The sequence below is a fragment of the Saccostrea cucullata genome, unplaced genomic scaffold (assembly GCF_032062105.1).
Source record: "Saccostrea cucullata isolate Sc308-1 unplaced genomic scaffold, CSIRO_AGI_Scuc_v1 ctg1934, whole genome shotgun sequence".
In the NCBI taxonomy this organism is placed as follows: Eukaryota; Metazoa; Mollusca; class Bivalvia; order Ostreida; family Ostreidae; genus Saccostrea; species Saccostrea cuccullata.
The window spans coordinates 58168-73371 of NW_026939982.1; the positions used below are offsets into that span (position 1 = coordinate 58168).

Below are 15204 nucleotides of genomic sequence, written 5' to 3' on the forward strand. Positions count from 1 at the left end.
ATCCCTGCACATCCATTTCCATCGGTCACACCGTGATCATGCAATGTGTTCATTGTTTACAAACGGTGTTAGGCCAAATCGTTCATGCACAACCTAGATAAAACCGGAAGTAAAAGTATTTTTTCTCTATATACGTCACAAGTCACATGGTGTGGAGGACCCTTAAGTCCATAAAGGTAGCACCTGTCCGTTAGACATTTAAAAGTGAAAGTTGCGGGTCTTTCAGATGAAACATGAAAAACCGAGGACCTTGTTTGGAAAGGCGTTGTTATGATTAAATCCCTTTCTGCTTTACAAACCTAAATATATAAAGTTCTAAATTGGAAGCTTTTCATAGGTATATAATGACGTTTCTATATGAGTGAAAAATTCTCAAAGGGGACGTAAAAATCGTATGTTTAATCAAGTCCAAGACATCAAAAAGTTGATATACAGAAAAGATGAAGTCCTTTATCTTAGGCCATCTTTGTTTTGTTGTTTTCTTCCAACCTACTGATTAAGAATGATTCGACTCAAAACATTTTTGTTTTACATTTAAGGACACAATATTATGATTTCGTCTTATTCGTCATCTCGTCAACAAATATGTTGAAATTTTCAGGAAAAAAGATTTTCCCGCCTACCTATCGGCCCAAAAATTTTAACGGGAGAAGAAAAGCGAACATTATTTAAAACGATGGCCTTGTGTCAGCACCCTCTTTTTCTTTAACATTGCTTGAGAAGTCATATTTTAAATGTTGTGTTTTCCCCTTCAATGGAAAAAAGTATGAATTTATTTGTATTTACCATTCGTATTATTCATTTTAATAATTTTTTTATTGTTATAAGAAAATGAAAACAAGGTGGTTTTAAAAATCACATTACGATTAACTATTTATGAATGCTTGTTTGGAAATACCCTAGCTTCAACAGTTTTGTATTCAGTTAAATCTCTTAGTAAATCTCTGAGTTGATGAAAGATATTAATAGCTTAATCTTTTTTATTCAGTGTTATTTTTGTAATGCAAATGACATCTTCAGATGATTTTTTGTCTCAAAAATTTCCTTTATTTTTTTTTATATCAAATCTGTTCAGCAATTTAAGAGATTAGAAAAATCAATAATATATAGAAGTATTTCTGACACAAGAAAACTGTTATTGTTTTTTTTTTTAAACTAAAAATAGCGACCTGTCAAGGTCCTCGGTATTAAACAGGAAGTAGTACACGTCAATAAAACATTACATAGTCTGTGATCAGCAATGTAATATGAAGGGTAAGGTATAAAGTCTTAACTAATTTAAATGTGTAATTAACACAATTTGTTAATAATACTGATTTTCATACAATGAATCAAATTGTTATGTATATTCTACTGCTGCAATTTATTTATATACAAATGGTTTATTTCCTTATTTTTTTCTTTATAAAATTCAAAGCAAAACATTCTCTCCTTTTTGATTAAAAAATCTCATTAAAAATGATATTGATTGCAATATTTGTAATGCATTTAACAGCTTTTATAACTATAAATTCCAATATAATAAGGCTTCAACTTTCGTTTTTATAAGGCAGGAGGTACCACAAGGGGAAACGACAAACGCGATGAGTTCTTCATTAACTAATGCTAATTACGACGTAAGGTAACGTAGAGGAATTTTTTTTCTAAGGTCAACTGTATTTTTGTTGAAGCATATTATCACTTTCTGTATACCTTTAGAAAGAAAAAGGAAAAGGACGAAGCCAATGAGCGATTTTTTCTATAACTTTATATCAATGAAGGTATAATCTTTTAATAATTTTTATATTGTTAGAATGCACGTTTATTTATTTGTCAGATTCACCAAAATTATTAAAGGAAGAAAACAAAAATATAGAATTTTAGTCATTTTAAATGCAAGTGAAGAAATGTCCTAAAATGTATTGGTACTACATAAAATATACCAGTACTAAGTCCTTGTAAGTTTTGGGAGGGAATTTTTCTGTTCAACTATGTTTTCCTTTGATATGTTTCAATATGAAAGGTTTTAGGTGTTTATAAGAAAATAAGGGAAAACAATTTGGATACTTTCTTCTTTTTAGTTATAATTCATGGTTGCTAGATCTCCCACCGAATTGGAGAAAATATACATCAGCAAAAGAACACCCGTACAGGTATTTTACAAGTTTAGTTTTTCATCTCGTTTACGAAGTAAATGGTTTATATGACTGTATGTTTTCAGAATAAAAAGAAAACAAATCACTGATTTTTTTTAAGTTTTAACATTTTATGATCAACATGTCTTTTAATATCGTATATTGAGGTTAATATTTATCTTAGTTGCATTTAAAAATTGCATTAAGTGCTTTTGGATGTTAAGACTTGATTTTAAAATAAAAAATGTATCAATAGTCTTATGCAATGTAAATTTACATTTTGTTTGTTTAACATAGTGAAGGCCTGCAATTATTCCAAACGCTGTATGCTGGGTATATTTGCTACAGAAAAAAGATTGAAACAGCCATTGAGTGAGTTTTCTAGCTCAAAAGAAATATTTCATATTTTTATATCTTTTTAAAACTGAAGAATTGATTTTAAATACTTAATGTAATAAAGTAGCAATATAAAGTTCATAGAAGTATAATGTTGATAACAAAATGTGCAAAAGGTAGAATAGAGTCTACAAAAATGTTATTATAATGCACGCCTTGGAGCTCGTCTCGATGAATCAGAAGGAGGGGGTAAGGCGAGGAGGAGGGGGCATGGTTCATCCTTTTAAATCTTTAAGCTATATGGCGACAAAAATTGCATGAATCTTCTCTATGAATACAAAGGATTTACGGTGGATGTGACTGGTTAGAAAGGGATGTCAACTCCTAGGCACCTCCTTCCACTTCTGGAATTCCAAGGCCTTCTGACAATTTCTATTTTTAGCTCTTCTGAGCCAAAGGCTCAAAGATCTAATGCTATGGCCATTTGTGCGGTGTTCTGTGTGCGTTAACTTTTTAGAAAATGGGCCATAACTCAAGAACCCCTTGGCCAGTCATTGTCAAATTTGTCACAGGGTATCCTTGGCCCAAGGGCAACCATTTATACTAAAACTAGGGGATGGGACCTTAAAACAAGGGGAGATAATCAGGAAAATAAAATCAAATGTACTGGTTGCTAAAAAATCTTCTCCAGAACCACCGGGCAGATTTTCACCAAACTTACATACAAGGGTCGGAATATGTTGAAGATTAAAAAAAATTGTTCAAAGCATGACCCTGGGGCAAAGGGCGTGGTCTCAAGGTTACTTCAAAGTTGACCAAAATTTACACTTATTAAAAACGTTGATATTTTGCTTACTGTAAAGACTAAGATCATCAAATCTTGGAAGTTGATGCATCTCAGGACTTCACATTATGTTAACACAAAAGTAGGTCACGGTGACCTATTTTTTTTAAATTTTACGGGCTTTTGTATTCAAATTGATTTTGAGGCATATTTTGGACACTTTAAGGCCCATGATCATAAAAACTTAGTCAGTTGGTGCATCTTGGGTCCTTAAACAACAAAAACTTAAAAGTAGGTCATCTTGACCTACTTTTTGAACTTTATTGCAAATCGTTTATAAAACATATAATCCCAATATTTCAGACACCGAGACGTTTAGAATCACCAAATCGTGTAGTTGATGCGTCATGGGGCCTTAAAGGTACTTGAACACAGATTTGAAGTTAATATTTTCTCTATAATATTACGACTTATATATTTTAATAGCATTTCATAAAAAAAATTAATTAAAAATCTGATTTCATTTAAAAGTTATCAAAATTGTAAATTTTTTGGCGGGTTTGATTGACACATCCTTGCATTTTCATAAATTTTAACTTTATTCTTAATTCTTAGGAAAAGTGGCAGTCTTGTTGTGTATTAATGAAAAATATTAATACTATAATCCAGAAAATTCAGAGTGGACGTGTTCGAAAGTAAAACAAACACACAATATATTGTCAGTCCGTGCAGTTGTGGTGAGCAAACTTTGGCGATTAAACGCACCCGGTGAACCAAAACACCAAACAATAACAGAGCTTTCGCCCTGTTTACAAAAACTGTGTACATAACACGAGTGTGCTCGATTTGCTAAACTGTGTACACAACAGAATGACGATACATGTGAAGGAGTTTTGCTTTCTAACATTTCTACTCTGAATAAAATTATTTTTCTGGATTTAAATTTTAATGTTTCTCATTAATACACAACAAGATTGCCACTTTTCCTAAGGATTAAGAATAAAGTTAAAATTTGTGGTAGTGAAAGGATTATCAATCAAACCCGCCAAAAAATTAAAAGTTTTAATAACTTTTAAATGAAATAAGATTTTTAATTAATTTTTGTGTGAAATGCTATTAAAATATATAATTCGTGTTATTATACAGAAAAAATTAACTTCAAATCTGTGTCCAAGTACCTTTAAAACATCTTTATAAAAAAGTAGGCAACTGTGACCTACGTTTTGAACTTTGCAGGCATTTGTTTTCAAATTGTTTAAAAGGCATTTGTTGAATACTATTGGACCTATGATCATCAAATTTTGTCAGTTGATGCATCTTTGGTCTTCAGAAAATTTCGACCAAAAAGTAGGTCACGGTGACTTACTTTCAACATTTTATGGCATGTCGAACAAAAACCTACTTTTGAGTATCTCAGGTATTTATTGGCTTAGAATCATCAAACTTTGTCAGTAGATGCATCTTGGGTTTTCGGAGAATGTCGACCAAAAAGTAGGTCATGATGATCTATTTTTGACATTTTATGGCTATATTTAGGTATCTCGGGTACTTATTGGTTTAGAATCATAAATCTTTGTTATCCCCTCGCGCAACTAGTTGCGGAGGGGATATAGCATCGCGAATGTGCGTATGTATGTGTGTTAGTGTGTTAGTGTGTTTGTTACACCTTGTGGGCAAGATTTAAAGAAAACCTTTGCATTAACCATTCTCAGCGTTTACATACTTGTGTGGCAGTAGAAAAGGACGAAGCCTATTCATTTTCAAGTTCATTGATGAAACATTTCTTCAGATATCGCGTTTTTACTGCCTCGAAACCCTGATATTTTATGTACGAGTTGACAATAATCATTTGTGGGCAAGATTGACAGAAAACTTTGCATTAACCATTCTCAGCGTTTAAATACTTGTGTGACAGTATAAAAAGATGGAGCCTATTTATTTTCAAGTTCATTGTTGAAATATTTCTTCAGATATCGCGTTTTCACTGTCTCGAAACCCTGACATTTTATGTAGGAGTTGATAATAATCATTTCCGCTATGGGACCAGTTTAAGAGCCAGTTTTAAACTTTAAAAGCCGTTCGAGTCTGTGGGAACTGGATTAAAAGAATTTGGTGAACGTAGCGGTTTCATTACCAACAAATTTCAACAGGTGTTTGGAACTTTGGGGAGCACATTATTCCTGAAAGCTGTAAACACAATCCTCAAGTTCAAATTAACCTCTCGATGTACATATGTACATTTTTATTTTTCATTACGAAAAAAATGCATATTGCCTGGTATTGTGAGATATACTTGGGTAGGTAAATAATTAAAATTGCTGAAACTTATACATAGAGCATACGTGATATGTTCCTGCTAGGTATAAGGGAAACTGCCCAGTTACGTATGCATATTATGCCCCCCTCCCCCCAAAAATGCAATTATGCAATTTTATTTTGGTTAAAAATAGACATACCCCACCCCCGATAATTCTGTTTAAAAAATAAATAGTGTTGAAAAACAATGTAATATATTAAACTTTACTATCCCAAGTTAGGTATCCATATTATGCCCCCGCCCCCCTTAACCAAGACGCTATTCACTTTGCATTTTGTGAAAAATTCATCAACAACAACACCGCATTAATAATTTTGTCAAAAGTAAGGGAGTAGATCCTAATGTGTTGCAGGTTTGATTCCCTTTGTGGGACGCAGAGATTGGTCCTTCGAATGAGACCCTGTAAACCAAGGGCCCATGTCCAATAAATGCTGGCACAAAAAGATCCCTCGCTTTTAAATGGTTGTTCTTGTTAGTTCCTTTTATAGGTAAAAATGTGTTCAAAGCTCTCCACCTGCAAGCCTACATATGAGCAAAATATTCCTGAGAGCGACATGAAACAAAATACCCGGTACATTGTACTATCAATCTTTAGTTAACATGTTTAATGTCCCTCGAGAGAATTTATCTCTTATGAGATATTGCCATTACCAGTGAAGTTCCTGACGCGAGGGGATGCTCCGCTTAGCGGTGCCCTTGTTGATTAAAGTATCTTGGGTTTTTGGAGAATGATGATTTAATAAGTAGGTCCCTGCGACCCACTTTTGAATACCTCAAGTACTTATTGGCTTAGAATCATCAATCTTTGTCAATTAATGCATCTTTCAACCTTAGAAAATTTCAATCAAGAAGTAGGTCACCTTGGGTCACCATGACCTACTTATGGTATTTTATAGTTACATATCTTCAGTCCTAACTGGCTAAAAATCATCAAACTTTGTCAGTTGATGCATCTTGGGTCTTAGGATAGATTGTATAATTTATCAGAAGAGCGATTCAAGGCCCTTGGGCCTCTTGTTTAACCCCTTCACTTCCGTACCGGTCAAATTGACCGGTGGCGCGTTAAGACACGACTTCGCGAAAATAAGATTTCCGTATCTATTTTGTGGTAGCATGAAGGTATATAAGCTATATATCATCTTTTTGGAAATTTTCTCTACTTTTAAAATATCTTAAAAGATTATATCTTGATTGCCGGTGTTTAATCGCTTTTACGTTGTAAAGACAAACGTGACTTTTTGAAAATGGCGTAATTTTTAAAAGCGATTGCCGATTTTCCAGACGATTGACATTTTTTTCCTGATTAACTTTATAAAGAAAGCATGATATATTCTTAAAGCATATTTTCTGTACTTTTAAAATATGTAAAAATTATTGTTATTACTTTAAGGTATATTTTAAAAACAAGAATTTTCTTGCACTTATGTGTTTTTTCTTTATTTTATTCGCAGTGTTTAAACAAAGCTCAGTTTTACGTTTATTTCTGTGTTGAAATAGGGAAAACAAAATAAAGCTGGTAAAAGTAGAGAAAATTTCCTTTCCAACAAGCCCTTACAGGCCTTCTTACGCTCAGTATTTTCTTAATTACGATAATTTGAATTTGTGACCTTCGCATAGTTTTTATGGAAAAATCGGTCAATATTTACATGTAACGTCAAGGTCGATATTGTTGCGTCTTACTCGAAACAACAAATTCTTTTATAAGACTTTTTTGACCATGTAAATATATTTTTTACTGAAATAAATGCATAATACAAAAAAAAATAGATTTCAAAAAACAAAATTTATACTATCGTTCTGCCTTTTGTGAAGTGAATGTTAATTTATTCATCTACATGTAAATGATGTATATTTCATGTAGTGATAGGCCCTTAAATACAATGTTGATAAAAATTGTAGATTCCCAAAACGTCGATTTTTACTAAAAAAAAAAAATCAATCAGATTTTTAATACTGTTGTATCTTGTTATCTTGTTTTACTTATTAATTTGCAATTTAATTATATCTATATTGGCACAAAATTTAACAATACAAAAACTTGCATTTATTAATAAATACGACTCATCATTGTATGAGTTGATACGAATTGAAATAACCACGTGTTTCCGCTGAGGTACCTGTAAACAACATGATCCGAAATCTGAACGTCAATTTTCATGATTATTTCACGACGAAGACCATCACATCAATGAATCGAATAATACGGACATGCCTTTGGTATTAGCAGGTGAGAATACGTGTATATTGACTGAAAAGTTGAAGTTAAAAATGCATTAGTTTACGTTCAAAAGAAAACTAAATGTACACATGTACTAGGCCTAGATCTTTATGTTTCAGTGTGCGTATTTCGTATCGTTCAGCCAATTTTGTATTGCATTTGAACTTTGATGCTTTTGACAAACACTCGACAGTCGTAAGTTCAAAGTAAAATCAAAGTTGTCATAATAATGGATAGTTGTTTTCAGCAGGTCCAGCACAATACCCCGATAAAGGTATATAGCTTGATAAAGCTATATAGCTTTATCAAGGTATTTAAAATACCTTGATCAAGGTATTTTATGTACTGAAAATTCAAAAAAATTCTTTAAAAATTAATTACTGAAAGTCGAGTTCTGAGTTTTTGTCAGTAAATTCACCCATGCATGTAAAGTACTCAAACACAAACAAATCAGTAGAAAAACGTGTCGTGTGAGGAGACGTTATTTTATGCCTTCTTTTTGATACCAGAGTGTTTTTATGCACGAATAGACACACTGTCAAAAACTCAGAACTCGACTTTCAGTAATTAATTTTTAAAGATTTTTTTTGAATTTTCATTACATAAAATACCTTGATCAAGGTATTTTAAATACCTTGATAAAGCTATATAGCTTTATCAAGCTATATACCTTTATCGGGGTATTGTGCTGGACCTGTTCAGTATGTGTGTACCAGTGTGTATATACCAGTGTGTACATGTACCACTTTCACTTTGAATTTTTAGGGTGCTTTCACCATATGCAACAATACTTTCATCTGTGAACATGGTGAATACCCACTTTCTAAGCCCACCATGAACTACGAAGGTCAATTAATATGTAAGGACACCAATGAACAGGTAAATTTTTGTTTTGGTATTGAAAATTTCTGTATTTCTGAAATTTCAACAAATAAAGTCTAATTTCATTTATGTCATTCTCATGATATTGCATTCAAACAAGTTAATAAACATTTGATTTATATTTTGAAAAATAAGTGTTTGCAACACACATAATACTTATGATGCTTGATTATTCATACAGACACATTATTTAAACATGTAATATCTATTTGAATGAATACCAAGATATGGAACAAGCTGTTTTTATAGACTACTGTTGTATTTCCAATCTGCATAAAGTATGTGGTTAGAATTTCCATTTTCTCAATTTTTCAGACACTTTCCAGTTATCGTACATCATATACATGGGTGGTCAAACTCACTGGATGGTTTATCAACACTCCCATGCTCACGAACAGCCTTGCCCCAGGAATTTTGCCCTGAAGTAACATTGCAGTCTGTTGTCTCCTTTCTTTTTACAAACCTGGCAGCCATGCAGGTATGAAATCTATGAAAGCCATGAAGGGACATAAAATTTTTAAAAATTTATAAAAGTAAACCGAGTTCTTGATTTATACAATCCGTTCTCTCAGATTGACAATCTGTTATAACAAATTGCCAATTCATTCTCACAGATTATCAATTCGTTCCCTCAAATTACACAATCCGTTATCTCAGATTGTATAATTCATTCTCTTAGTTAAAATGATTCATTCCCTCAGAATGTAAACCCTTCCCATGATTTCATTTAAATTATTTATCTGTACATATCGGATATGGTAATACATGTTTAAAAAATAGAATATTGTAGTATTTTACATCCTAACTTTATTACACGGTCCAAAATGAGAAAAATACATGAACATTTTCAAATCCATGTGCTAGTACTGATAGTTGTACAAAAAAATCTTAGAGGTTTTTGTGTTACATGTATATTAGAATAATTGAAAGTCCTAGATAGTAAAAGTGAATATAGGTCCTGTGTAATCATAATATTTCTAAAATAAATATTCTTTGAATTACTTATGAAAGAGGTTGGAAACGACCGGTTGCTGAAACAAAATAAATAGAACGCACTTATTGATTAAAATGGTTGGATGTATCTGTACATATATGTAATGAAATTCAAGAACACAGATTGCCAAAATCATAAGACTGATGTTGTAACTAATCGAGATCTCGAATTATCCATCTGTGAAAACAAATTACCGGTATGTAATTCGAGATCTCAAATTATGAATCAAGGGGGCGAATTAGTAATCCTAAAGATCGGATTGTGTAATTTGAAATCTCATATTATAAATTGAGGGAACGATCTAGTCATCCGTGGGATTGGATTGTCTAATTAGATTCGATATCATTTTTTTACTTTTTTGAAAAATTTACGTGTCCCTTCATGGCTTTCGTAGCTATCTAATACCAGATTTTTTTATATGTTGCGACAGAGCGTAAACAGAGGCCTGGCTTTAGTCAGATTGCCATATATGCTATTTGTTTTAGTTCAGTAATTTTACCATGATGGTTTACTACAAGTTTGTTGAATTATCAGTCCTGATACATTGACTTAATATCATTTAGCTAATTGGATCACATAATAAATACAATTTTGATTTTAAAGGGAAAATCAAATAAATGTAGTAATTTTAGCATTCTTTATTTTATTTATAAATGTAAATTTATATACACAATGACATGTATCTGCTTCAAAATACTTTAATCTTTTACAGGATAGAAGCTGATCACTTGTACTTGACTGCAAATAATAATATCTTGGACAAGTCAAAGAATTTCCTCCAATCTTACAGAGAAATGGCAGTTGATAAAAGATTGGTGGACACAAAGTAAAAGTGCTCTTCAACATTTTGTTGAAGATTTCAGTCTGATTTGGAATTCATCTTGCAGTATTTCTGGATTTGTATATTTGGATATAAGCATCAGTTTTTCAACTTATTGACTAAACTGTTTTGGGTTAAATATTGCCAATGCTATCTATTATTATTATTATTTCCCTCCAAGATAACATGTCAAGTCTTAATTGTACCCCTTAAGCTCTGTTATACCAGAAAAATCTTGTAATGAAATCATTTAGTTTTTTTTTCTTGTTAGATTACATCCATGAAAATAAAGATTATTTTTAATGGCATCAAGGGAATGGATTTCTTGTTTCACAAAAAGATTGTAAACATGTTTTGCTAGGGGTTTGTAAGAAGCAGACCAGAATTCTTTGCTTGCAAATTTTGACGTTCGCCATTTTTATTACGTCAACTATTAGATGATTTATCCATGTTTGAAGCATTTCAAAATTGATATTTACTTACAGTTAAAAGCAGAATTCTGTACTGAAATGACCTTGACCCCCTGAAGAACAAGAGTGTCAAGGTCAATTTTTAATACAAAAGTGTTCTTTCTTCTTTATGGCCCATATATATCTTACAAACAATATCATGAAATATACAAAAAGTGTCTAAAATGTGTCCAGAATGTGAAATAACAAACATGTATATAGCCAAAAACTTTAAAATGATGTTGCTTAGCAACCACTTAAAGGTCATTAAACAGATATTTGAACTAAAATGATGCATGGATATTGCAGTTCTGATCCCTTCTTGAGAATATATTCAGAATTTTCAATTTCAGCATCCATTGTATAAAATTATGGCAAGAATATTGAAAAGTGTTGAAAAAAATTGATGAAACTTTTGCTCTCATTTGACCTTTGACCTCCTAAAAATAGTTCTAATAAGGTCAAACTTTAAGACAATTTATCTGTTGTATGTCCCTTGTAATTTTATGACCTCACATCTAACTTTTATATGTGCTGGGATGCATAAATGTGTCTAGGATGAGTAAAAAATGAAAATTTCTGCCCGAAAATTAAAGAATTCTGCGTTGCTTAGCAACCCCTTTTAAGTAGTTATATGCAGAATTGAGAAAAAAGTTTATGTGTTTCATGTAGCACAGTATAATGCTCTTTTGTAGGTATTTACCAAATTTCCTATTTCAACATACATCATACTTAATATTTAGCTTAAAGATCAAAAAGTATCAAAAAATTCCATAAAATTTTGCACTTAATTGACCTTTGACCTCAATTTTTACTAATAAGGTCAGTGGTTGAGTATCTAAATAGTCATAAAATATCATCTCTAAGAAATTTCCTACAAAATGGTATGCATTGTGCCTAGCTCTCTCCTTGGATAAAAAAGTTAGAAATAATTTAATAATGCCATGTCAAAAGGCCTCCAAAATCAGGTAAAATGCGCCGGAAGGGAAAGGGTTAAAGATCTTTTTTGATCGATCACTATTTGTTTCATAAACCTTTTCATTAACGATTCATTTGATGTTGCACTACAATGTACCAAAATTGTTTCAGGGGCTGGCTCTGATTTACTTTATTCGGATATATGAGAGATTATTAATCTCTTTTTAAAAGAAGCTTGATATCTTTATTCAGCTACGTAAACCCATTTGATGACCATCATTGCATAGACGGTGTATCTATTTCATGCGCACTAACAGAATTGCTTAGAATATATGATATTTTCAGAAATTGAACGGTTTCTAATATCGAAACAGTTTCATTCCCAATTTATGTTTGAGCAAACGTTGACTCTACATGCATCTAGGCATGTATGTTATCAGACTTCTTATCTGCATTTCTCTGATAAGTGAACAGTTAAAGTATATGCCCATTAAGAATGATGATAGGAATATGCTTTACTGGATTGCTTTGGATGATGATGAAAAAATATATTATGGATCGTACCAACATGTTTTGTTAGTATGAATTATACAAATATTTAATTGTCTTTGTAACGTTAATTTTTATCATATTTTGCTTAAGGACGTTCGATCCTGAAATTTTGAGAGTATTTTGGTCAGGTCCTTTATTTATAAAATTCTGCATCATTTTTAAGTTCTAACATAAATCTGTATTCTGCAGTGCAAATTTAACTATATTCAATGAAAGAAACGCAATTAAATTCCATTCAAGTAGAATTAAGCTAGGGACTATATTTTGTGGCGGAAGGTTTTTTAGACGAAAATGATCACTTTTTCCATTTTGAACTATAACAGTACTGTTAATTTTGGATTCCTATTTTTCCATCCTGGTTGCACACAAAACTGTTTTTTGCAGTGAAATGTGTTATGCTGGTTCTGAAATATCTATTAAATTATTTCTTATAAATTCTATCAACAAAGTGTGACAAATATAGTAAATATATTCTGAAAATCCGGGAAAAAAGTGAGCCAATTTTAACGTAAAATTGACACTTTTTTAGTAATATCTGAAAATTTGCATCATATACCCCCACTTTTGATGTTCTTTTCTAATTATTCAAGATAAATTTGACCTGTTTGCTTAAAATCAGAAAAAGTTTAAGACTTTAAAATAATTTTCTTGCTTATCAAATTTTTAATTCCAGAAAAATCACTTTTTATTAGTGCAGAATGGTCAAATAATTGATTATGCGAAGCAATTTGAAAGTTTTTCTTAGTCGCAATTTTTAAGTGTCTTTTTTAAAACAAACTTATAGTTCATTTTGTGTCATGCTTTAATTGGATAAAAATATTGGAGGGAAAACGTAAAAAAATTAATTTTTAATTAAGGCACAAATTTCAGTGCAAAAAGGTCATAGTAAATGTATTGTAGCGTCAAAAGAAGCATATTGACCCCCATTTTTTGATTTGAATTTTAATTAAGCTATGTATATAGAAACTAAAAATATACTTGGCAAAAAACGTTTAAGACTTTAAATATCAGGATCGAACGTCGTTAAAAGGGGTACTTGGATTTATTTTCAAGATATAAGAGCAATCCATCTTATACCAAAATACAATTTCTTTGCATTGAGTTCTTTTTAACCATATACATTTTTAAATATTTCATGTTCCTAATAGCCTAATTAGATTTGAATAAAGAAACATACCATGGATCCAAAAGTTCTTAAAATCCTAACAAAGAACATAATGTTCAATATATTTTCTTCGTCGATATCATTGAAGGCAATACTTAAGGATTATTGTTAAACAATATACTTGAGAAGTGGTGTATTTCAAGTAAAAAATTATTTACTTTTGTTTGCTTACCTAGAGAAATATATTGGAAGCAAGTTAGACTAAATTAGACAAGTAGACGTAGTGATAAAAGTGTGCAAATAAGATTTTCTATCGTCATTTGTTCTAATTTATGTTGCAATAAACTTTTTTAAACGCACTGGTATGTTCTGCCATGGACTACCGGGTACAAACGATTTTTTACAAGAAAACAGACCATTGATGGGAAAAAATGAAGGTACAATGATATCAATATCTGTGATAAAGTTAGCGTATGGAGACTTTGGTAGAGCTGCCAATCTTATTTGCAAATACATACCTGTGAAAAGTGGATTGTTTTCTGAACTCTTCATACTATTATGTCATTATTTTTGTCTATGAATTGCCTACCTTTGTTTCGTTTGCCCGATCATGACAAGAAACACACGTCAGATGTGACCAGTCGATAGGAGATACCTACTCGTCTAATTCACCTGATTCCGCCTCTTTTTTACATGTACAGGCTCATGTTGGCTATGCTAAGAGTTTGTTTTGCTTCAATGGACTGAATTAAATTAATCACTGTTTATAATATACACTTTTCATGACAGGAAGAATTTAGAAATTGATGAAAACCATTTACTTTGTGAAATCGAGGATGGAAAGTTCGACAAATTCATTTTGAGAAGTATAGAACAAGATGTATACGTACGACCAAGAAGTACATCAAGTGAACTTCAAAGGTATTGTCTTTAAGAGCGCTTATCTGATAAGTAACATGACTGTAGACGCGAAGATGCTCTCTCAAAGACACATATTCAAATGAAGAGACATACAACCATAAAAATACATATTTTCTCAAGTTCAGTAGATATACAATGAAAAAAATGCGAATGCTTTGTAGTAAAATATTTCTAGATTGTCTCTATTTTAAGATTGATATATTCTTGTGCTTTAGGGATCTTTTTGAGTGTATGAACAAATGTTTTGTTGAAAAACAAAAGATATTGGAATTATCGGATAAACTCGTCAATCAATATGGGTAAGATTTTTTAATATCATAAAAAACAAGAAAACCATTTGATATACTTTTACTAATTAAACATTTATCCCAATGTTTTTCCTATAAGTATTAGGTATTTTTTCTTATGCAGAAATATATGGCCATTTTACATATACATGTATATTCTAGCGATTTAAAATCAAGAACGCATGATCAGTTTTCTAAATTCTTTAAAAGTTTAATGTAAGTTAATTATTTTTATTTCTACTATATTTTAAAAAAGGATTTCTTACTTTTGATTACAATGATTTAGTGTACAAACCACATGCACTAATGATAATCTAAAACTTTAATTCAGAAATTACCTTTATTCACTTCATGTATATGCTGATAGGGTTATGGATAAAACTGTGCATGGCAATTACATAATGATAATGTATAAAATGGTTCTTACACAAAAAATGCTTTAAGTGAGAACAAAGCAGATTCATGAATATTTCAGAAAACCATCATCAGTTTCACTAAAAAAATGGA

The 15204-nt window shown here is 31.3% G+C and overlaps 1 long non-coding RNA gene across 1 annotated transcript; it reads left to right on the forward strand.

Moving 5' to 3' along the window:
• The first annotated feature begins 7520 nt into the window (after nucleotides 1-7520).
• On the forward strand, nucleotides 7521-10881 carry LOC134254399 (uncharacterized). Its single transcript, XR_009989315.1, has 4 exons — nucleotides 7521-7778; nucleotides 8535-8648; nucleotides 8967-9129; nucleotides 10358-10881. It is a non-coding gene; the product is annotated as an uncharacterized LOC134254399 (long non-coding RNA).
• The last annotated feature ends 4323 nt before the right edge of the window (nucleotides 10882-15204 follow it).